This window comes from Gopherus flavomarginatus, unplaced genomic scaffold (genome assembly GCF_025201925.1).
Source record: "Gopherus flavomarginatus isolate rGopFla2 unplaced genomic scaffold, rGopFla2.mat.asm mat_scaffold_542_arrow_ctg1, whole genome shotgun sequence".
In the NCBI taxonomy this organism is placed as follows: Eukaryota; Metazoa; Chordata; order Testudines; family Testudinidae; genus Gopherus; species Gopherus flavomarginatus.
Window position 1 is genome coordinate 49,416 of NW_026115112.1, and position 22,254 is coordinate 71,669.

General features: G+C 45.2%; 1 pseudogene; it reads left to right on the plus strand.

Moving 5' to 3' along the window:
* Positions 1-6,234: 6,234 nt before the first annotated feature.
* On the plus strand, positions 6,235-7,187 carry LOC127042540 (olfactory receptor 10A7-like; annotated as a pseudogene).
* The last annotated feature ends 15,067 nt before the right edge of the window (positions 7,188-22,254 follow it).

A 22,254-nucleotide genomic window follows, 5' to 3' on the forward strand; every position in this document is an offset into this window, starting at 1 on the left:
CTCCTATGAAGGAATAAGGCACCTAAATCTCAGCCTGAGGGAGGAGAGCATCTGTGCATGAGGTTCTCACCTGTCACACCCCCCCCCCCACACACACACATACACACAGCAGAGGCAATCACCTTGGAAGTGGGAAAGCAGGGTTCTTTTCCCCCTGTGCCTGTTGTGGAGCAGCGTTTGAATAGGGGTTTGATCGCTGGGCTGTAGAGTCATTCCTCCTCTCCCTTTGGCCCAATGCATGTGGAGTTATTTATACACAGTGGGACGACTTCAGCAGGCAAGACTGTGAGCATTCCCTGCTCCCATTACCCAAACATCCCATAGCCCAGTGGCTGGGGAACCCACTTGCCAAGTGTGAAACCCAGGTTCCAGTTTCTTCTCTGCAGAAGGGAGAGTTCAAGCTGCATCTCCCACACCCTGGCTGAGAGCCCTAGCCATGGAGGTCAAGGCTGAAAAGGAGGCTGATGTTCCCCCCTTGCCATGTTGCACAGGGTTAGGTTTGCTCCAAGCATGTCTATTGCATCAGGCCCACAGATGGAAAAGGGTGGGGATCCCCCTGAAACTTGCATATGAGAGAGGAGCCTCTGCATCTAGACAGTGATGCCAGGGCACATGCTATCTGCCATGAACTCAGGCAGGTAGGGAACCTTAATGGTGGAAATTCAGATTCCAAGGAGATTTCCGTGCTGGACATGGAGGCTCAGTGGGAGATTAGGTGGCAGCTGAGCAGGGCTTTGGAAGTCCTCAGTGCCATTGTAATGCTGGACTTTGGCATTTGTCTCTTGAGGTGCTTAAGTGCTCTGGTGGATCTAGCCCCTAAATCTCATAGTCAAAAGGAACTGATGCACTTAGGAACAAATCTTGTAAACCGTCAGTAAGACATAGGCCCCTATGTCACTTAAGAAAAAGGTTTTAGGCTCCATACTGTATAATGGCCACAAGGGGCAGCAGAGGGTTAGGGGCAATGGGCACTAGGGGGCAGCCCAAGATTTTCTGGCCAATGTTTTGTGTGTCCATTCTTATCTCAGCTGATTCTGGGGAATGACAAATGGACAGTACTACATACTAAAACCATGATTTTAGTTAAACAATATTTTTAAGTGAATAAGAATTGGAATTAAAACTTGAATTAAAAATGTAAGCCAAGCTTTGGGAAGCTTCAGGTCTTTCCCTGTATTATATATTCTAGTTCTGTATTCAGCCAATATCCTTCAAAGAGTTAAGCGATACAATTTCATCCATATCTGCTATATTTTTGTCAGATTAATTAAAAATGAAAAGAAAAAGAAACCTCTTATTTAAAAAACGCAATTATGTGAGCCACAAATATTCAGCACTGGGAATTATGAAGAACAAAGCTTGGGAGACACAATTATTCATACTAGTGATAAATTAGACGGAGCCCTTATTAAGTGATCAGGGAGTAATTTATTGTGCTCTTTCGTAAAGGCTGCAAGAAGCATTCCCGCCAGGGCAAGAAGTGACAGTCTGTCAAACTTCATGTTGAAAAACTTTTAAGACTCAGGTTGTAGAATATATTGTAATACACAGAAATGAAATTATGATTGTCATTGTACCCATTAAGGACCATGAACTGGCTAGTATGAATGTATAACATGGTCCTCTACAGGATGCATTCAGTACTGTTCTGTTGGTTATCAAACACTCCAACAGACCAACTAGAGATCTATATTTCTTGTATGAGATTATCTAATTTGTGTAACTGCTGTGGCACTGAAGATGCATGTGACTCAAACTTTTCAGGGTTTTGGGAAAAAAGGGTAGGTCTCTGACCTCCTTGCTTCCATGGTCTGGGCTTTTCCAAGAAGCCTAAGGAAGTTAAGTGCCAAACTCTCATCGCAATTCAGTGGCAGTTGTGTACATTTTACACCTCCTCCCTTTGACAATCTCAACTTAAATTTGTAAAGCACCTTGTTGTACCTACATTTTATCTAAGCAAAAATTGGGTAACATTTCGAAAACATTTAGGCTTCTGTGTCACTGCTTAAGTTTGCTTAAGTCTTGTTGACCTTCAGTGACTCTTAGGCCTGGTCTACACTGGGGGAGGGGATCAGTCTAAGATATGCAACTTCAGCTACAAGAATAGCGTAGCTGAAGTCGACGAATCTCAGATCGACTTAGATTGACTTACTTCACATCCTCATGGTGCAGGATCGATGACTGTTGCTCCCCCTCGACTCCGCTTCTACCTCTGGCAGCGGTGGAGTTCCGGAGTCGACGGGGAGTGCTTTCGGGGAATCAATTTATTGTGTCTAGAGGAAACGTGGTAAATCAATCCCCGATCGATCACTACCCACCGATCTGGTGGGTAGTGTAGACGTACCCTTAGGGTGCTAATCCTTAGTTACTAAAACACTTTTGAAAATGGATTTAGGCTTCCTAAATCACATAAACACTTTAAAAATGTTCCCTGAACTAATTATCTGATATTGGATGGGGTCTGGGTACTTCTGTGTTTTGCTATTGAGGGCAACACGGGGTTTGTTGAGAGAAAGTGCAAGATCAGCTAACTATGCTGAGATTTTTCAAAGCTGCCTAGGGGAACTGGATGATAACTCAGTGTCTAAATCATTTAGGCAGCTTTGAAAAATCTCAGCTGTAAACTTTATTTCTAGAATTGGTGTTATTTCTTGACCATCAACATAACATTCACCCACTAAACAGAGAGATTGATTTTAGGATTAGAAGTTTCTTCCCTCTCCAGGACTTCTGCTTTGAGATTAGAAGTTTGACTCTACTGACATTGTCTGCAAATAAACCTAATACTAACTTTCCCTTGCCTGTTACGTTCCCCACAGCAGATGTGTCTCAGGAGACTGCACCTTCCACAGAAGAATATATAATGAATCAGAAAAGATGTTCCCTATTTGGCAGAGAGTATAAAGCACAGGGCACATTACCAGATATAACAGAGCCATGGTAGCCCATCTCAGCTATGACATTCCATTTACTGAGAACATGGAAGTACATGAATGCAGTGGGGAGAGAAGATAGACTGAATAACCTGGTTCACAGTGTCTGAAATCCTGAGTGAGGAGGTGACAGACTCCAGCTGCTGATAGAGGTAAGTCAATCTTTTCCTCCCTGCTTCTTGAAGCTCAAGGTTTTTGAAGCCATGTATGTTTGCTAGGTAACTAATTCCATTAAAACCTAAGGGGAATTTGGCAATGATCTCTCTTAAACTCCCAACTCAACAGAATTTGGAAGAAGGAAAGACCACTCAGGTCACTGCTATTGTAGCTCCTTGTATGGCACCCATCATCATGGTATCTGGGCACCTCACTGAACTGAATGTGTCTATCCTCCCACTGTCCCATGGGATGCTATTGCCCCTGCTTTACATATAGGGAGCTAACACCCAGAGGGACAGATTTATATTGGTATAGAGATTTATAGAGGTAAAGAGAGCAGACACTCTTAGTGGGATTTATAATCAATGGGTGTTATGTACTGCACCTACTCAGGCCCCAGCGTGCATTTTCAGGTACCTACTGGCCTTTAGAATTCTGGCCTAAAAGTCACACAAGGATTTTTGTGACAAAGGAGGGAATTGAACCAACATCTCCAAAACCCAGTGAAAGCCAATGAAACACTGGAGCATCCTTCACTCCACCCAAAGTTTCCCTCTGCTACACACAAGATTTTTCTTTTCATTCTGGCACAGACCTCGCTGGGGCATGAAGAGGGTTAGCGAGATTTGGGTAGAGCAGAGCTGATATTTGCTGCTGAGCTCAGTGCTCAGGGTGTAGATATAGTTTATGAGTAGGCTTGGCAGAATTCAATTTTTTTGCAATTTTGACTACTAACATTGACTTTTATGTTTTTTCTTCAATTTTTAACTATTTTAATTTTTACAGCTGCAGGAAATTCAGCGAGGGGCAGGGTTGGGATCAGGGTTAGGGCAGTGCTGACAGCATGTGTGCGGGGGTATCCCAGCAGTGACAGCGGAGAAACTGGTGGCTCCTTGCACCGCGAGGAGTCCAAGACTCCAGGATGCAAGGGGCAGGGAAGGCGGCTCCTCTGGCCCAGTGGAGCAGAGTTCCGTGGCCAGGGCAGTGTGGCGGCGGAGACCCATGAGCCCTGGGAAGTGGGAGAGGCCACCCTGTTGTTGAATGGTGCCATCCATGGGCAGAAGCCATCCAGCAGTGGGGTGCTCTCTCCCACAGCCAGGAACTCATCCTCCGCCTCACAGCCCAGACTAGGGGTCTCAGCTCTGGCCTGCCAGGACCGCAGCCTGCCCCGCACCGTGCACCTTCAGGGATGGCTGTCACCAGCCCCACAGCAGTGCAGGGGGCCTTGTGCAGCTCTGCTCACTCCCATGACAGCTGAGTGCAGAGGGCTCCCTGCCTGGCTGTGAGGCCAGTGACTCCCAGCCCCACGGGCTCAGGGGAAGGCTTGCTAATGCTGACTGTGACCAATTGTTTTTTCTGTTGGTTTCAGTGTCTCAGCTGATAGCAACGTTTACCGACATCTAGTGATTGAAACTGAATCCTTCAGGAACCAAAAACTGGGGGCAGTGATGAAGGTGAGATTAAGCAGCTCTGGAGAAGTTCCCACCCCCTGTGTGTACTGATTCAGGCTGGCTTTTCCAGAGACTAGTGGCATATCTACATTACATGCAGCGCAGAGGCACAGCTGCAGCTATGCCACAGTCGTGTAGACACTTACAACAGTGATGAAAGGAGGTTTTCCTTCATAACTGTCGGAAATGTCTGTTCGTAGCCCTTGGAGAGAAAGCAATGCACAGGCACTAGGCATTAGGCACTGGGTTTGCTGGCGATCTCCCACTGCAAGGCAGGGAGCTATGTAGTCTTAAAACCCCTTGCCTCTGCCTGGGACAAGGGGCCCTGCCCAGAGACAGCTGATGACTGGAGACAGGAGACCTGACTGGGACACCCAAAGTGGATCATGGAGGGGGGAAACAGGTGCCGTTACCCTGAAATGGTGACAATAATTACATTAATTCTGTATGTTGTTCGTTGGTTTCATAATACTCATTTTATTTGACTATTAAGAGAAAAATTGCTAAGTCTAGAAGGCAAGGGGAAAATGAACAACACAGAGGATTGAGCAGTTATAAAAATAAATCTTATCACACATATTCCATTATTGTTGATAGAATTGAACAGTGGCTGAAGGGGTTGCACTGATGTGATACATTTGGGTGTTATGAGGTATGGGACACTTCGTGTCACTAGCATCCTGTTTGAAAATATCTGATTGCCTTAGCTAGTGGCAATATCATGTGGCTTGCTAAGTGACTTAATTTCCAAAACCAAAGGGATTCTAGAATAAAGAGCGATGCCTTGAGTTGGGGGAGCTGTAGTGTTTGATAAAACAAATTAATCAGAGAATAGGATCCATTCAGTTAGGGGAGCTAGCACATTGGGTTGTAGGTCCTGTGCTAGTTAACAATCCCCTGTTCACCTTCACCCAGAAAGTGAAGTTAATCACATTGGGAGACAACATTAATAGGGAGCAGAAGCAAACGCACAGCAGGGCAGAGGAATGATTCAGTGGCAGACGAAACAAAATGAGATTCAAATTGCAAGTGCTTCTGAGGGAAAGTAAACTGAGACAGCTAGGTGGTTGTGATAGTGGAAAAGGAGAGTGAAGTGTAAATTCAGCATAAGTTTGTGATGCAACAGCTCAGTGATGTGTGTGTCTCTGGAGAGGTCTAAGATGAGTGTCAAAAAATGGAAAAAGAATAAAAACGATAGGAAAGTGCTGGACCTTGTCTCCAGGGAGAATTAATGTAACTTGCTTTGACACAGTGCTTGATCATTGTCCCCCTCTACTGGCTGAGTCATAGAATCATAGAATATGAGTCCACTAGAGCCTGATAGCCTTTAGCTGAGCCAATAATATGTTTTCAATGAAAGAGTCACAGTCCACCCTGGTGATCTATGGTGACCACTTGTCAAAGTTACAAAGACTAATACAAAATGGTGTTGCCAATTTTGGCATATATCTAGACACTAGTGTGATTTTTCTGCCTATATTGGCCTTTTAACTGACAGAAGGAAGGGTGATCATGGAATGTCAAAGATCTAAGCAGGAAATTTGCCTCCAGAGTCTTGGTTCTTCACTGACCCAACAGGATGAGGGACCTTATGGAATATTTATGGAACTAAATAGATACTACTACTTGATTAAAATATATCATCTTCAGAATCTATTGTAAATTTTGTTTTCTTCCTCTAGTTTCACCTCATGGCAAACCCAGAGCAGGGAAATCAAACAGTTCTCACAGAATTCATCCTGCTAGGATTTGGGAATCTCCCTGAGCTACAAATTCTTCTTTTCCTCCTGTTTCTCATCATCTACATTGTGACCGTGGCTGGGAACGTTCTCATCATTGTGCTAGTTGTGGCTGATCAGCAACTTCACACTCCCATGTACTTCTTCCTGGGGAACTTGTCCTGCTTGGAGACCTGCTACACCTCCACCGTCCTGCCCAGGATGCTGGCCAGTTTCCTGACTGGGGACAGAACCATTTCCATTAGCGGTTGTCTCACACAATATTATTTCTTTGTTTTCCTGGCAGTTGCAGAGTGCTATCTCCTGGCAGTGATGTCCTACGATCGGTATTTAGCGATATGCAAACCACTGCACTATGCTGTCCTTATGAATGGCAGGTCCTGCCTCCAGCTAGCAGTTGGCACTTGGGTAAGTAGTTCTTTGACTGCTGACATAACAATATTTTTAATGCAACAATTGACTTTCTGCGGCCCCAATGAAAGTGACCATTTCTTCTGTGACTTCATCCCAGTAATAAAACTCTCCTGCAGTGACACAGTCACTACCATGCTAGCTCCTATATGCACTCTTCTGCCATTTTTATTAACGCTGGCAACATACGTCTGTATCATCACCACCATCCTGCGAATGCCTTCCACCACCGGGTGGCAAAAGGCCTTTTCCACCAGCTCCTCTCACCTCATCGTGGTGTCAATTTTCTATGGGACCATAATGATTGTCTACATGCTACCAAAAACTGATACACTGAGAGACCTGGACAAAGTGTTCTCCGTCTTCTACACAGTCACGACTCCCATGGTCAACCCCCTCATATACAGTCTGAGGAACAGAGAGGTCAAAGAGGCCCTGGAAAAGCTGTCACTAAACTCTCTGCTGTTAAAAGGATTCAGATGGTCCTGCCATAGTTTGTTCAGTGCCTGTGAAACGGGAATGAGCTGGTTTGCTGTAATGTGTCTGAGTCACCTCTCTCACTGGCCATCGGGCTTTTTAGGTTAGGTCAATAGCTGCTATAGCTTGCACTCAATATTCGGACTGATATTTCTGTTGTTTTGGCTTAGGGATGCAGGTCTTTGTGGTTTGATTAGTCTAATATTTATCACAGCTGTTGTGGGTTACTTTAAAACACTTTGTCAAGGAGTCACCAAGGTAGAGAGGTGCCATCCTGTGTGTGTCTCCATTACAACGCAGTCTGTAATTATATGAGCACACACTGTGTTTTATACCAGGCCCCTTTATTGTACCATATATTTTTCATCTAGCTCCTTCAATGTGCAACATTAATGTAAGATGTGAATCAAGTCTCTGGGCCCAATAACTCTGTAAGAATGGGAGCCCTGAGGTGGGACAGTGAAGAAGAAAGGTCAGTACTGTGATAGTAGCACAGTCACACCTGACTTCTATTCCCTGTTTTGTTACTGGTTGACTTCATCTCTCTGGACCTCAGTTTCCTGATCTGTAGAATGGAGTTTCTTGAGATCCCTGTGTGAATGGCTGCTTTGATCCCTTATTGCCCGGGGTACCCTTGTTTTGCAGATTTCCAAATGCCAGCGATCTGAAGTCTGATCTGTAAATTATAGAAAGCACATGGTGTCCACTCCTACAGGGTGCTTGGGCATTTCCTGTGAAATGCTGAGCACCCACAACTCTCAGTGACGCCAGTAGGAATTATGGGCACTCAGTGTCCTGTAATGTCAAGCCCAAGGCAAGCAGATACATCTGGCAGATACATCTTATTTCTCCAGAACTCCATCAGATTATCTATTCACTCAATTTATTGATGCCCTGTTACTGTTGTCTTGACAGCAGAATATGCAGAGTGCCAGCTCTTCTATACCGAGGATTCAATTTTTATCAGTAAATGTCGATGTTCCCCATGCACACAATGAAGAAAAATATTTCCATCAATAATAATCGAAATGTGCAGACAGGCAAAGTAAGAAAAAACGCTGCTTGAAACTTATTGAAATTTGATTACAGGATATTTACTTTGTATATTTGACATGTGAGTTGACAATTTGTATTTTAATGGTTTATAAAACTGTAACTTTTTAATCTCAGTGTCTGCTGTCAAACAATTGTCTGACCTCCCATAATTTTGCATGACTGTGAAAATCTGAAATTCAAAATACTGCTTAAAACTGAACATCAATATATTTCATCAAATTATATTTTTGTAAATGAATTCTGCCAAATCTAGCTATAATAAGGGTTGAGCTTCACTTTCTCTTTAAAGATGGATCATTCTAAGTGCTTACAAATTTTTCCTGCCTTGTGGTGCAGTTAGATAACACTAGTGTTCCAAATCTGAACCAAAGATTCCACGGATACTTTCATAGACTTAAGGTCAGAAGGGACAATTATGATCATCTAGTCTGACCTCCTGCACAATGCAGGCCACAGAATCTCACCCTTCCACTCCTGTAACAATCCCCCAACCTATGTCTGAGTTATTGAAGTCCTCAAATTGTGGCATAAAGACCTCAAGGTGCAGAGAATCCTCCGGCAAGTGACCTATGCTCCATATTGCAGAGGAAGATGAAAAACCTCCAGGGCCTCTGCCAATCTGCCCTGGAGGGAAATTCCTTCCTGACCCCAAATATGGCGATCAATTAAACCCTGAGCATGTGGGCAGGACTCATCAGCCAGCACCCAGGAAAGAATTCTCTGTGGTAACTCAGATCCTACCCCATCTAACATCCCATCACAGACCATTGGGCATATTTGCCTGCTAATAATCAAAGATCAATTAATTGCCAAAATTAGGCTATCCCATCATACCATCCCCTCCATAATCTTATCAAGCTTAGTCTTGAAGCCAGATATGTCTTTTGCCCCCACTACTCTCCTTGGAAGGCTGTTCCAGAACTTCACTCCTCTAATGGTTAGAAACCTTCATCTAATTTCAAGTCTACACTTCCTAGTGTCCAATTTATATCCATTTGTTCTTGTGTCCACATTGGTACTAAGCTTAAATAATTCCTCTCCCTCCCTGATATTTTTCCCTCTGATATATTTATAAAGAGCAATCATATCTCCCCTCAGCCTTCTTTTGGTTAGAGTAAACAAGCCAAGCTCTTTCAGTCTCCTTTCATAAGACAGGTTTTTCATTCCTCAGATCATTCTAGTAGCCCTTCTCTGTACCTGTTCCAGTTTGAATTCATCCTTCTTAAACATGGGAGACCAGAACTGCACACAGTGTTCCAGATGAGGTCTCACCACTTTCTTGTATAATGGTACTAACACCTCCTTATCTTTACTGGAAATACCTCACCTGATGCATCCTAAAACCACATTAGCTTTTTTAACGGTCATATCACATTGGCGGCTCATAGTCATCCTGTGATCAACCAATACTCCAAGGTCCTTCTCCTCCTCTGTTACTTCCAACTGATGTGTTCCCAATTTATAACCAAAATTCTTGTTATTAATCCCTAAATGCATGACCTTGCACTTTTCACTATTAAATTTCCTCTTATTACTATTTCTTCAGTATACAAGGTCATCCAGATCTTCCTGTATGATATCTTGGTCCTTTGCATTAGCAATACCTCCCAGCTTTGTGTCATCCGCAAACTTTATTAGCACATTCCCACTTTTTTTGCCAAGATCAGTAATAAAAAAATTAAATAAGATTGGTCCCAAAACCAATGCCTGAGGAACTCCACTAGTAACTTCCTTCCAGCCTGACAGTTCACACTTCAGTATGACCCGTTGTAGTCTCCCCTTAAACCAGTTCCTTATCCTCCTTTCAATTTTCATATTGATCCTACTCTTTTCCAATTTAACTAATAATTTCCCATGTGGAACCTTATCAAATGCCTTACTGAAATCGAGGTAAATTAGATCCACTGCATTTCCTTTGTCTAAAAAATCTGTTACCTTCTGAAAGAAGGAGATCAGGTTGATTTGGCACCATCTACCTTTTGTAAAACCATATTGTATTTTGTCCCAATTACCATTGACCTCAATGTCCTTAACTACTTTCTCCTTCAAAATTTTTTCCAAGACCTTACATACTACAGATGTTAAACTAACAAGCCTATAGTTACTCGGATCACTTTTTTTTCCTTTCTTAAAAATACGATCTATGCTAGCAATTCTCCAGTCGTACGGTACAACCCCTGAGTTTACCTAATCATTAAAAATTCTTGCTAATGGGCTTGCAATTTCATGTGGCAGCTCCTTTAAGATTCTTGAATGCAGATTATCTGTACCCTCTGATTTCATCTCATTGAGCTGTTTTGAGTTTAACTTCTACCTCGGATGTGGTAATATCTACCTCCATATCCTCATTCCCATTTGTCATCCTACCATTATCTCTAAGCTCCTCATTAGCCTCATTAAAGACTGAGGCAAAGTATTTGTTTAGATATTGGGCCATGCCTAGATTATTCTTAACCTCCACTCCATCCTCAGAGTTTAGCAGCCCCACTTCTTCTTTCTACAGGACGCCACCCCAAGCAACAACATTTGCAAAATCAAGTTCTGATAAGGATTCTTTTTTCCACACAGCTGGGGTTCAAACTATGGCTTGGATCTGTCCCAAACTTATCTGTCACTCAGGATTTGGTTTGAGGTCAGGGCTGCCAAGAGTGGGTTCGGACCCCGGTGAAAATTTCTTTTCACGCCCCGCCCCAGCAAGGGCAGACCAGCTAAACAGTGCCGAAGAAGCCAGGCCCTGGGCCCCTTACGGACCGCTGGGCCCCAGTAATTTGTACTGGCTTCCCCCCTCTTGTCGGCCCTGTTTGAGGTTGCAGCAACAAACCATCCCGATGTGTAGAAAGAAAAGAAAGACCAGCTTGGCTTAACAGTGAAATCCTTGCTGATATTAAACACGAAAAAGAAGCTTACAAGAAGTGGAAGATTGAACAAATGAGCAGGGAGGAGTATAAAAATATTGCTCAGGCATGCAGGAGTGAAATCAGGAAGGCCAAATCACACTTGGAGTTGCAGCTAGCAAGGGATGTTAAGAGTAACAAGAAGGATTTCTTCAGGTATGTTAGTAACAAGAAGAAGGCCAGGGAAAGTGTAGGCCCCTTACTGAATGAGGGAGGCAACCTAGTGACAGAGGATGTGGAAAAAGCTAATGTACTCAATGCTTTTTTTGCCTCTGTCTTTACAAACAAGGTCAGCTCCCAGACTGCTGCAGTCGGCAGCACAGCATGGGGAGGAAGGACCAGCCCTCTGTGGAGAAAGTGGTTCAGGACTATCTTGTTTGAAGCAACACCAACCTCCCCGCGCTGCTCCTGTCTAGCCTGGGCAGTAGTGGGGGAGAAGGAGAGATGCCTTTTATTCACAGCCTCATTGCTCAGGGCAATAGCCAGGAGACAGAGAGGGACACACCTCAGACAAAGGGAGGAAGACGGTGGCAGCAGCCCCAGCCCAGCCCCCGTCAGGATCTGGAGGACCCTGCTCCTCTGGGGGTGTTTATGCCCCCCATGCGTGAGCCTAGTCAGTGCACTTTCACTGACATCACGGACAGGACTGGGTGCTGCAAAGAGGTGTCCTTGATCTCTTAAAGTGCCGCTGCACCTATTCTAATGCGACAGCTCTGATCACAGGCCGTTCCAGCTAATCTTCTACCATAAACAGAGGTGGATCAGACTGCTAGGTTAGTAGTTTAAAAACAAAAACAAACCAAAAAACAAAAACAAAAACAATTCTATGGGGTAGTATTTAAATTGGAAATGGAGAGAAAGCTGGCAGGAAGAGAAGTCAATCAAAGACATGTTAGAAAGGGTGAAGATAGCTGATAAGTGGCTGAGCTGCTAACAAAATATATAGTCTATATTGTGCTATATGACTGGAGAGTAGCAAATAAAGACAGCTGCTTGGGAATTTTCCATCAAAACATTTTTTAACAGAAAATGCAGTTTTGTCAGAATCAAAATTTTGCACGGGAGTTTCAGCCAAACATTTTTAGTTTTTTTTCTGATGGAAAATTGGAATGAAATATTTGGTTCTGGATCAGGATGATTTGAAATGAAAATATCAGTTTGTCAAATCCAGTCAAAACATTCAATTTCAAGGCAGTTGGACATCAATGTGCATCCAACTGAGCAGCCATGATACTTTGTGGCAGTTGTAGTTCAGATGCCTCATGCTTCTGTCCTCTTCTGTGGGCTAGGCTCAAGAGCTGGACTACATCTCCCATGATGCACTGAGGACTCCCTTCTGGTTGAACAATTCAAAAAGTCATAGATTCCAAGGCCAGAAGGGACCACTGTAATCATCTAGTCTGACCTCTGGTATAACACAGACCATAAAACTTCTCCAAAAAAATTCCTATTTGAATTAGAGCAGATCTTTTTAATCTGGGCTGGCTCTAGCCATTTCACTGCCCCAAGCACAGCTGCACGCCACGGGGGGCGCTTTGCAGCTCGCCCGTCCGTGGCTCCAGTAGACCTCCCGCAGGCATGCCTGCGGGAGGTCCACCGGAGCCGCGGGACCAGCGGACCCTCCACACGCATGCCTGCGGGAGGTCCACCAAAGCCACCTGCCGCCCTCCTGGCAACCAGCAGAGCACCCCCCGTGGCATGCCGCCCCAAGCATACGCTTGGCGTGCTGGGGCCTGGAGCCAGCCCTGTTTTTAATGAAAACACCAATCTTGATTTAAAAATGTCCATGATGGAGAATCCGCCACGACCCTTGATAACTTGTTCCAATGGTTAATTACCCTCTCTGTTAAAAATGTATGACTTATATCCAGTCTGAATTTGTTCAGTTTCAGTTTTCAGCCATTGGATCTTGTTATACCTTTCTCTGCTAGATTGAAGAGTCCATTACCAAATATTTGATCCCAGAGTAGGTACTCATAGACTGTAAGCAAGTCACACGTTAACCTTCTTTGTTAAACTAAATATATTGAGCTCTTTGAGTCTATCACTGTAAGGCAGGTTTTCTAATCCTTTGGTCATTCTTGTGTCTCTTCTCTGAACCCTCTCCAATTTATCAACATCCTTCATGAATTGTGGTCACCAGAACTGGACACAGGATTCCAGCAGCAGACGCATCAGTTCCAAATATAGAGGTAAAATAACCTCTCTGCGCCTAGTCAATATTCTCCTGTTTATGCCTCCATTGCAGTATCAGATGAGATGTAATCCAGCCAGGGAGTCCAGCTCAGAGGAAAATGGGAGTATGAAGCACCCACACTACCACTCCCATGAATCACTGAAGCAACTCAGGGGGTGAGAGTTTAATGTCTAACCTACCCAAAATGAAATGTTTCAATTTGGTTAAAAAAAAAACCCAACACCCCAAAATGTATCAATCTGAGAATGTTTGTTTGCCTTATAATGATAGGCTCAAGAAGCTCAATCAATTTATTATAACAAAGGGAGGGTAAAGCGGTGACTTCATTACAGTCTGAGTACCTAAATAAAGAACCAATATTTAATAATGGGCTTTTCAATCTGTCTGAGTAAGCTACAACATGGTCCAGTGGCTAGAAGTTGAAGCTAGACAAATTCAGACTGGAAATAAGGTGTAAATTTGTATCATCCAGGGTGATTACCCATAGGAGCAATTTACCAAGGGTCATGGTGGATTCTCCCTCACTGACAATTTAAGAAAAATATCCAATCTTGATTTATACAGTTCTGCTGTAGGAATTATTTTGGAGGAAGTTCTCTACAGGAGGTCAGACTAGATGATCACCATGGTCCCTTCTGACCTTGGAATCTATGAAACCTGAGAGTTGGTAGATCTTTATTCAAATCTCTTCTCCCCATGAGGCAGAGGGGGGACTTGAACCAGGGTTACCCACACCTCAACTACATAGTCTAACCACTGGGCTAAAAGTTATGAGGGAAGGTCCTCCTCTTCCCCACACTCCAGCCCATTCTTGCTTTGCATAAGCTCGCCTATAAGGGCCCAATCCAATAAGTGAGATCTGAGCATATTTACCAAATTGAGCCCCTCAGACAAATGAGGGAAAGGATCGGCTATATCCCCCCAACGCTTGCATCGCTCTGGGGCTCAGGTGTCTGGCTGGCTGGTGCTTTGCTCCGGAGCATATGCCCAGAGGCAGAAATGGAGGCACCTTGGAAACTTTTACTGCCAAAAGTAGGAGCCCAGGGAGTTTAGTCACCAACAGGGTTTGATGGCAACTCAGCAGAAGTTTCGTGAATGCCAGATGGGGCCTGACTCTGGGATCTTCAGGAGCCTAAAGCAATAGTTAGACACCTAAGTGCCTTTGTGAATCTGGACTCTTTGGATTTCTGCCCTCCCTGTTCAAGCACTTTTGAAAATCCTACAAGGGGCCTCTCTGCAACTTTAGGCTCTGAAATCCCTTTGAAAAGCTGACCCCTATCTCTGGGTGCGCCTGCTCCCTGTTTGCAATATGGGGATCACAGCACTGCCTACATCACAGGGGAGTTGTGAGGCTAAAGAAATTGCGTGAGGTGCTTACTCCTATGAAGGCCATAGAAGTACCTCAGAGATAGAGGGAAATAGTGAGGTTCCTCATGGGTAATAAGTTCAAAACCAGTGATTTAAAGTCCCATATTCAAAAAGTTTTGGAGATTCCTGTCTTCCAAAGCAGACACTTCCATTGAAGCATTAGCTTAATTGGAAACCCAATTTTCTAGTGAAAAAAGTTTTGATGGAAAATTTTCCACCATCCCTTGTTCAAAACAGCTGTCTCTGGAAACTTTGACCCTGACTATGAAGCCGTATATTCTCCACCCCAAAGAGAGAAAAAAATGTCTTTGTCTCGTCTATGAGTCTCTTACATTGCAAGAATTCAATGCACCAGGTAACCTGTATCAGTGGAGGCATAAAAAAACTTAAATACTCAGACTCCTCCAGGCTTGGCTTCTTCAGAGTTGCTCAACACGCTATTCGCTCAGCTTTACATAAATTTTAAAGCACATGATTATATTAGATTAGAATATTTTTTTTAAAGTCAATGTGTTTTCTACAGATTCTTGCTTTTTAACCAGTGCATATCTTTAGCTTGGTCCTTTTTCTCCACTGCTTTGTACCTTTTGTGTTGTCATTTCCATGTGAGCAATGTGAGTGTTGACTGGGTACAGAAACACTCATGCCAGTGCAAGTGGGTAATTCTGATATGGAGTCATTTTGCACTCACATTGCATCGGTACAAATGACTACACATGGCGCAAAGGAGGAGGGAGTCAGCTGTTGGTGTGTTATTCCGCTCCTCTTACCATTTTGTTATACTAAGGAATAATACAAAGCATTATAATTTATAGCTGGAATTTCCAATGGAACCTAAGGGAGTTACACACCCAACTCCCCTGAACATAGAGTTCTGTGTCTGGAAAAAATGTAATCAGGAGTTTGGCTGCTAAGTACAGTTTTAATGGGTCTCTGTGAAAACGATAGATAGATAGATAGATAGATAGATAGATAGATAGATAGATAGATAGATAGATAGATAGATAGATAGATAGATAGATAGATGCAGTGGGTTTTTCTTGTAGCTACGTCAGTCCCAGGATATTAGAGAGTCAAGGTGGGTGAAGTCATATTTTTTATTGGACCAACTTCTGTTGGTGAGGGAGACAAGCTTTTGAGCTTACACAGAGCTTTTCTTGAGGTCTGGGAAATGTACTTAGGCTGTGTCTGCGCTACAGACCTAACAGTGACACGGCTGCACTGCCATAAGTTCTCCCATGTAGCTGCTCTTTGCTGAGAGAGCTTCTCTGCTGGCAAAATACAACCACTCTAACAAGTGTTGGGAGCTTTGTTGGCAGGAGAGCGTCTCCCACTGACATAGCGCTGTCCACACAGGCGCATTTGTCAGTAAAACTTTTGTCAGTCAAGTGTGGATTTTTTTTTCACACCTCGATGAACCAAAGTTTTACAGACAAAAGTGCTAATGTAGACAAAGCCAGAGAGTGCCATAGATAAATCCAAGGTGGAACAGATTGTTTAGCATAAGTAGATAAAACATATTTCAAGGGCCCATTCAAGGAGAAGTGGCTTGTTAACACCCTGCCAGTCATAGGGATGAAAGGAAGGAGGGGGTAGCAAAAAGCAGCTGCAGGGGGGAAGCATTAGTGGGGGTTACATATTGTCGTAATAAGCCAAAAATCCAGTGTTTCAGGGTATGTCTACACTACGGGATTATTCCGATTTTACATAAACCGGTTTTGTAAAAGAGATTGTATAAAGTTGAGTGCAAGTGGCCACACTAAGCACATTAATTCGGCGGTGTGCGTCCATGTACCGAGGCTAGCATCGATTTCCGGAGTGTTGCACTGTGCGTAGCTATCTCGTAGCTATCCCATAGTTCCCGCAGTCTCCCCTGCCCATTGGAATTCTGGGTTGAGATCCGAATGCAAAAACAGTGTCGCGGATGATTCTGGGTAAATGTCGTCACTCAATCCTTCCTCCATGAAAGCAACGGCAGACAATCATTTCACGCCCTTTTCCCCTGGATTGCTGGCAGACGCCATAGCATGGCAACCATGCAGCCCATTTAGCCTTTTGTCACTGTCACCGTATGTGTACTAGATGCTGCTGACAGACATGGTACTGCAGTGCTACACAACAGCATTCATTTGCCTTTGCAAGGTAGCAGAGATGGTTACCAGCTATAGCACCATCTGCATTTGGAAATTGGCGACGATGTTTATCAGTCATTTTGCACCATTTGCAATTGGAAATTGACGATGATCGTTATCAGTCCTTTTGTACCATCTGCTGCTGTCATGGGTGCTCCTGGCTGGCCTCACTGAGGTTGGCTGGGGGCGCATGGACAAAAATGGGAATGACTCCCCAGGTCATTCCCTTCTTTATGTTTTGTTTAAAAATAGAGTCAGTCCTACCTAGAATATGGGGCAAGTGTACTAGAGAACTAGAGAGCACAGCCGCTCCGGGTCAGAGCCCCAGAGATCCCGCAGAAATGATGATGCCATTCTAGGGGGTGCCCCTGCAACAACTCCACCCGTTGCTTCCCTCCTTCCCCAACCCTTTTGGGCTACCATGGCAGTGTTCCCCCCATTTGTGTGATGAAGTAATAAAGAATGCAGAAATAAGAAACACTGACTTTTTAATGAGATATAATGAGGGGGAGGCAGCCTCCCGCTGCTATGATAGTCCAGGCAGTACAAAATCTTCATTAGACATGAAAGGGGGTCTGATGGAGCTCAGTCCCCAGTTGCTATGATGAGAATGGTTTTCAATCCTTTTGCACCGTCTACCGGGAATGACCAGGAGTCATTCCCATTGTTGCCTAGGCGTCCCCGGCTGACCTCACTATGACCAGCCAGGAGCACTCACGGGATGATGAGGATGGTTTTCCACCATTCTGCACCGTCTGCCATCAGGAAAGGAAGGAGAGGGGATGCTGTTGTTCAGCGCCGCAGGACCACGTCTACCAGCAGCATGCAGTAGACATACAGTGACATTGAAAAAAGGCAAGAAACGATTTTTTCCCCTTTTCTTTCATGGGGGGAGGGGGGAAATTGAGGAGATATACTCTGAACCTCCCGAGACAATGTTTTTGACCCTTCAGGCATTGGGAGTTCAGCCAAGAATGCAAATGCTTTTCGGAGACTGCGGGATAGCTGGAGTCCTCAGTCCCCCCTCCCTCCCTCCATGAGCGCCCATTTGATTCTTTCGCTTTCCATTACGCTTGTCACGCAGCACTGTGTTGAGTCCCTGCTGTGGCCTCTCTCTGGAGATTTTTTCAAATGCTTTGGCATTTCATCTTCTGGAACGGAGCTCTGATAGAACAGATTTGTCTCCCCATAAAGCGATCAGATCCAGTATCTCCCGTACAGTCCATGCTGATCAGAGCTCCACGCTGGGCAAACAGGAAATTAAATTCAAAAGTTCGTGGGGCTTTTCTTGTCTACCTGGCCAGAGCATCTGAGTTCAGATGGCTTTGCAGAGCGATCACAATGGTGCACTGTGGGATATCACCTGGAGGCCAATACCGTTGATTTGCTGCCGCACTAACCCTAATCCGACATGGCAATACCGATTTCAGCGCTACTCCGCTCATCGAGGAGGAGTACAGAAATTAATTTTAAGAGCCCTTTATATCGATATAAAGGGCTTCATTGTGTGGACGGGTGCAGCGTTAAATTTGTTTAAAGCTGCTAACTTTGGTATAAACGTGTAATGTAGACCAGGCCTCTGTCCAGTCCATGAATTTTAGTGTCTAGCAAAGTTATGAATTTAAGCTCCCAGGATTGTCTTTTGAAAGTGTTGTGCAGGTTTCCTTTGAGGGTGAGGATTGACAGGTTAGACATGCAGTGATTGCTTTGTGAAAAGTGTTCATCCACAGGTGATGAGGTGGTTTGAGGTCTTCATGGCCGGCGTTAGCCAGTGCAGGGTCTCATTTGTGGGGCATGAACGCTCCCCGCAGCACTTCAGATTTCCACTCCAGCAGTGGGAGCGTGGCCTCGGGGTTGCGGGGCAGCTGAATTTGCTACTCTCCGGCCAGGGACTGAGGCCACAGATTTGCGGGGCTCCGGCCAAAGAAGCAGGGATGCAGGGTTGCGGGGCTCTGGCCAGGGAAGCGGGACCATGGGGTTGGGGGATACAGCCAGGGGAGCGGGGCCGCGGGACTTGCCGCCCTCGGCCGGGGGAGTGTGACCGCGGGGTTGCGGGGCTCCAGCCGGGGGAATGGGGCTGCGGGGCTGCCAATCTCCGGATGGGGGAGCGGGGCCTTGAGGCTCCAACTGGGTGAGCAGGACCTCGGGGTTGCGGGGCTGTGGCCAGGAGAGTGGGCTGCGGGGATGAGCGGCTATGGCTGGGGTGGCGGAGTTGCGGGGCTCCCTCCGGGGTAGCAGGACCGCGGGGATACAGGACTCTGGCCGGGGTAGCCCGACCACAGGGTTGCGGGGCTCTGTCCAGGAGAGCAGGGCTGCGGGATTGTGGAGCTCTGGCCAGGGTAGTGGGGCTTCAGGGATGCGGGGCTCTGGCTGGGGTAGCGGGGCCATGGGGCTCCAGCTGGAAGAGCGGGATAGAGGGGCTGCGGGGTTGCGGGGCTCCATCCACGGTAGCGGGGCCACGGGACTTGCAGCGCTCGACCGGGGGAGCAGGACTGCAGGGTTGCGGGGCTCCGGCCTGGGGAGCGGGACTGTGGGGTTGTGAGGCTCTGGCTGGGGTAGCGAGTTTTCAGTGCTCTGGCCGGGGTAGCGGGGCCGCGGGGCTTGTCGGGCTGCAGCTGGGGGAGTGGGACCGCGGGGTTGTGGGGCTCCGGCTGGCAGAGTGACGTTGCATGGTTGCGGGGCTCCCGCCGGGGGAGCAGGACCGCGGGACTTGCCGCCTTCTGGCCTGGGGAGCGTGACCACAGGTTTGCTTGGCTTCAGCTGCAGGAACGAGGCCAAAAGGCAAATGCTGACATTAACATTGTTTCAGTCTGTGTGTTACCTGACATCGTGTATTCTGTGTCACCATAGAAGGGAAGGGCTCTGCATAGAATGAAATTTGCCTGGGCATCAGTAGAAAATGTTAAGTAAAATTTGCTTTAAATATTAAACCTGGCACTTTGTCATCTTGTGTCATCATTTTTATTTCTTAGGTTTCAGCTTTCAGCTACTTAAGTCAACTCTAAAACTTTCCTACTGACTGTTTATTATCTGACATTGTATCTCTCTAATCGCCTTCATAACCATCATTGACTTTTTTCCATTTTAATACTATCCCATAGTTTCAGAGACAGTGAGAAAAATAGCAAATAAAGGTACATGACTCTCTTTCTATCTCTATGGAGAATGATAGATAAACATGCATCTGTCTCACATAGATGTATTCCCTGCAGCCAAGGTCGGCTTTAGGAAGTGCAGGGCCCAATTCAAACAGTTTTGATGGGCCCCTGGCAGGGATGACTAAAAAAAAAAACACGTAAAAAAACATGTGTGGCTTGTACTCACTGGACAGTGCTCCGAGTCTTCGGCAGCACTTCGGCAACGGGTCCTTCACTCGCTCCAGGTCCTCTGCAGCACTGAAGGACCCACCGCTGAAGACCCAGAGCGAGCGAAGAACCCGCCACTGAAGTGCCACCGAATACCCAGAGCTCTGCCACGTGAGTAAAAATTAAAAAGGCGCCTCTAGCCAGGGAAGGGATTCTCACTGGGTCCAGGGCCCTCTCAGGCGCGGGGCCCAATTCAGGGGAATTTGTGGAATAGGCCTAAAACCAGCCTTGGGGGTCTTTTATCATTTTTGTCTTGAGTTCATTAAATCACTAAATGCCCCATAGCGATCACTATGATCCCAAAGGAATTCTCACAGGAAAATGACACCAGGTGAGGCTGGAGCTCAGGTTATGAATTCTAGTGAGGTGGGTTAGCTAAGTCTGCTGATCTGGGCTAGGAGACTCACTTCTGCTTGCTCCAGAATGTTTGTAGACACATCCAATGTGGCCTGGCTGGTAACGGAGTCAGATATATCAACCTCTGTAACCTGAGCTGGGGAACAGGAAATAAAGTCTGGTCCACTCGATGAGACAGAGCAAGCCTCTCCTCATTTTACTGAACAGGGAGATCCAGGCTGGTGTTCTCAAAATGGGCCACTTGCTTTAGATTCCTCCTGTTCTGGGTGTCCAAGTTGTGACACACTGAGCCTGGCTTTCCCATTGAAATCTGTGGGAGCTGAGGGATCTTAGTGCCACTGCACATTGAGTACCAGATGTCTTATACTGGGCATCCACAAATGGAAGCACCACTGAAAATTTGTTGTATCAGAGATTATATATATGTATATTAATTTCTTATATAATTCACCCAACTTAAGCAGTTAATGAACCAACCTGATAGCTCTCTTTGACAGGGTAACTAGCCTTGTGGATAGTGTGTAACTGGTTGATGTGGTATATCTTGATTTTAGTAAGGCTTTTGATATTGTCTCCCATGACTTTCTCATAAACAAACTAGGGAAATACAACCTAGATGGAGCTACTATAAGGTGGGTGCATAACTGGTTGGAAAACCATTCCCAGAGAGTAGTTATCAGTGGTTCACAGTCATGCTGGAGGGGCATAATGAGTGGGGGATCAGTTCTCGGTCAGGTTCTGTTCAATATCTTCATTGATGATTTATTTAATGCATAGAGAGTACACTTATAATGTTTTCAGACCATACGAAGCTGAGAGGGATTGCAAATGCTTTGGAGGATAGGATTAAAATTCAAAATGATCAGAAAAAAATGGAGAAATGGTCTGAAGTAAATAGGATGAAATTCAATAAAGACAAATGCAAAGTACTCCACTTAGGAAGGAATAGTCAGTTGCACACATACAAAATGGGAAATGATTGCCTAGGAAGGAGAACTGCGGAAAGGGATCTGGGGGTCATAGTGGATCACAAGCTAGATATGAGTCAACAGTGTAACACTGTTGCTAAAAAAGCAAACATTATTCTGAGATGTCTTAGCAGGAGTGTTGTAAGCAAGACACAAGAAGTAATTCTTCTACTCTACTCCCCACTGATTAGGCCTCAACTGGAGATTTGTGTCCAGTTCTGGGTGCCACATTTCAGGAAAGATGGGGACAAATTGGAGAAAGTCCAGAGAAGAGCAACAAAAATGATTACATTTCTAGAAAACATGATCTATGAGGGAAGATTGAAAAAAATGGGTTTGTTTAGTCTGGAGAAGAGAAGATTGAGAGGGGACATGATAACAGGTTGCAAGTACATAAAAGGTTGTTACAAAGAGGAAGGAGAAAAACTGTTCTCTTTAACCTCTGAGGATAAGGCAAGTAGTGATGAGCTTAAATTGCATCAAGGGTGGTTTAGGTTGGACATTAGGAAAAATTTCCTAACTGTCAGGGTAGTCAAACACTGGAATATATTGTCTAGGGAGTTGTGGAATCTCCATCACTGGAGATTTTTAAGAGCAGGTTGGACAAACTCCTGTCAGGGATGGTCTAGATAATACTTAGCCCTGCCATGAGTGTTGGAGACTGGACTAGATGACCTCTCAGGGTCCCTTCCAGTTCTATGATTCAATTATTTTATTACCTCCACAGGTAGAAAAAAGCTGTAGGAC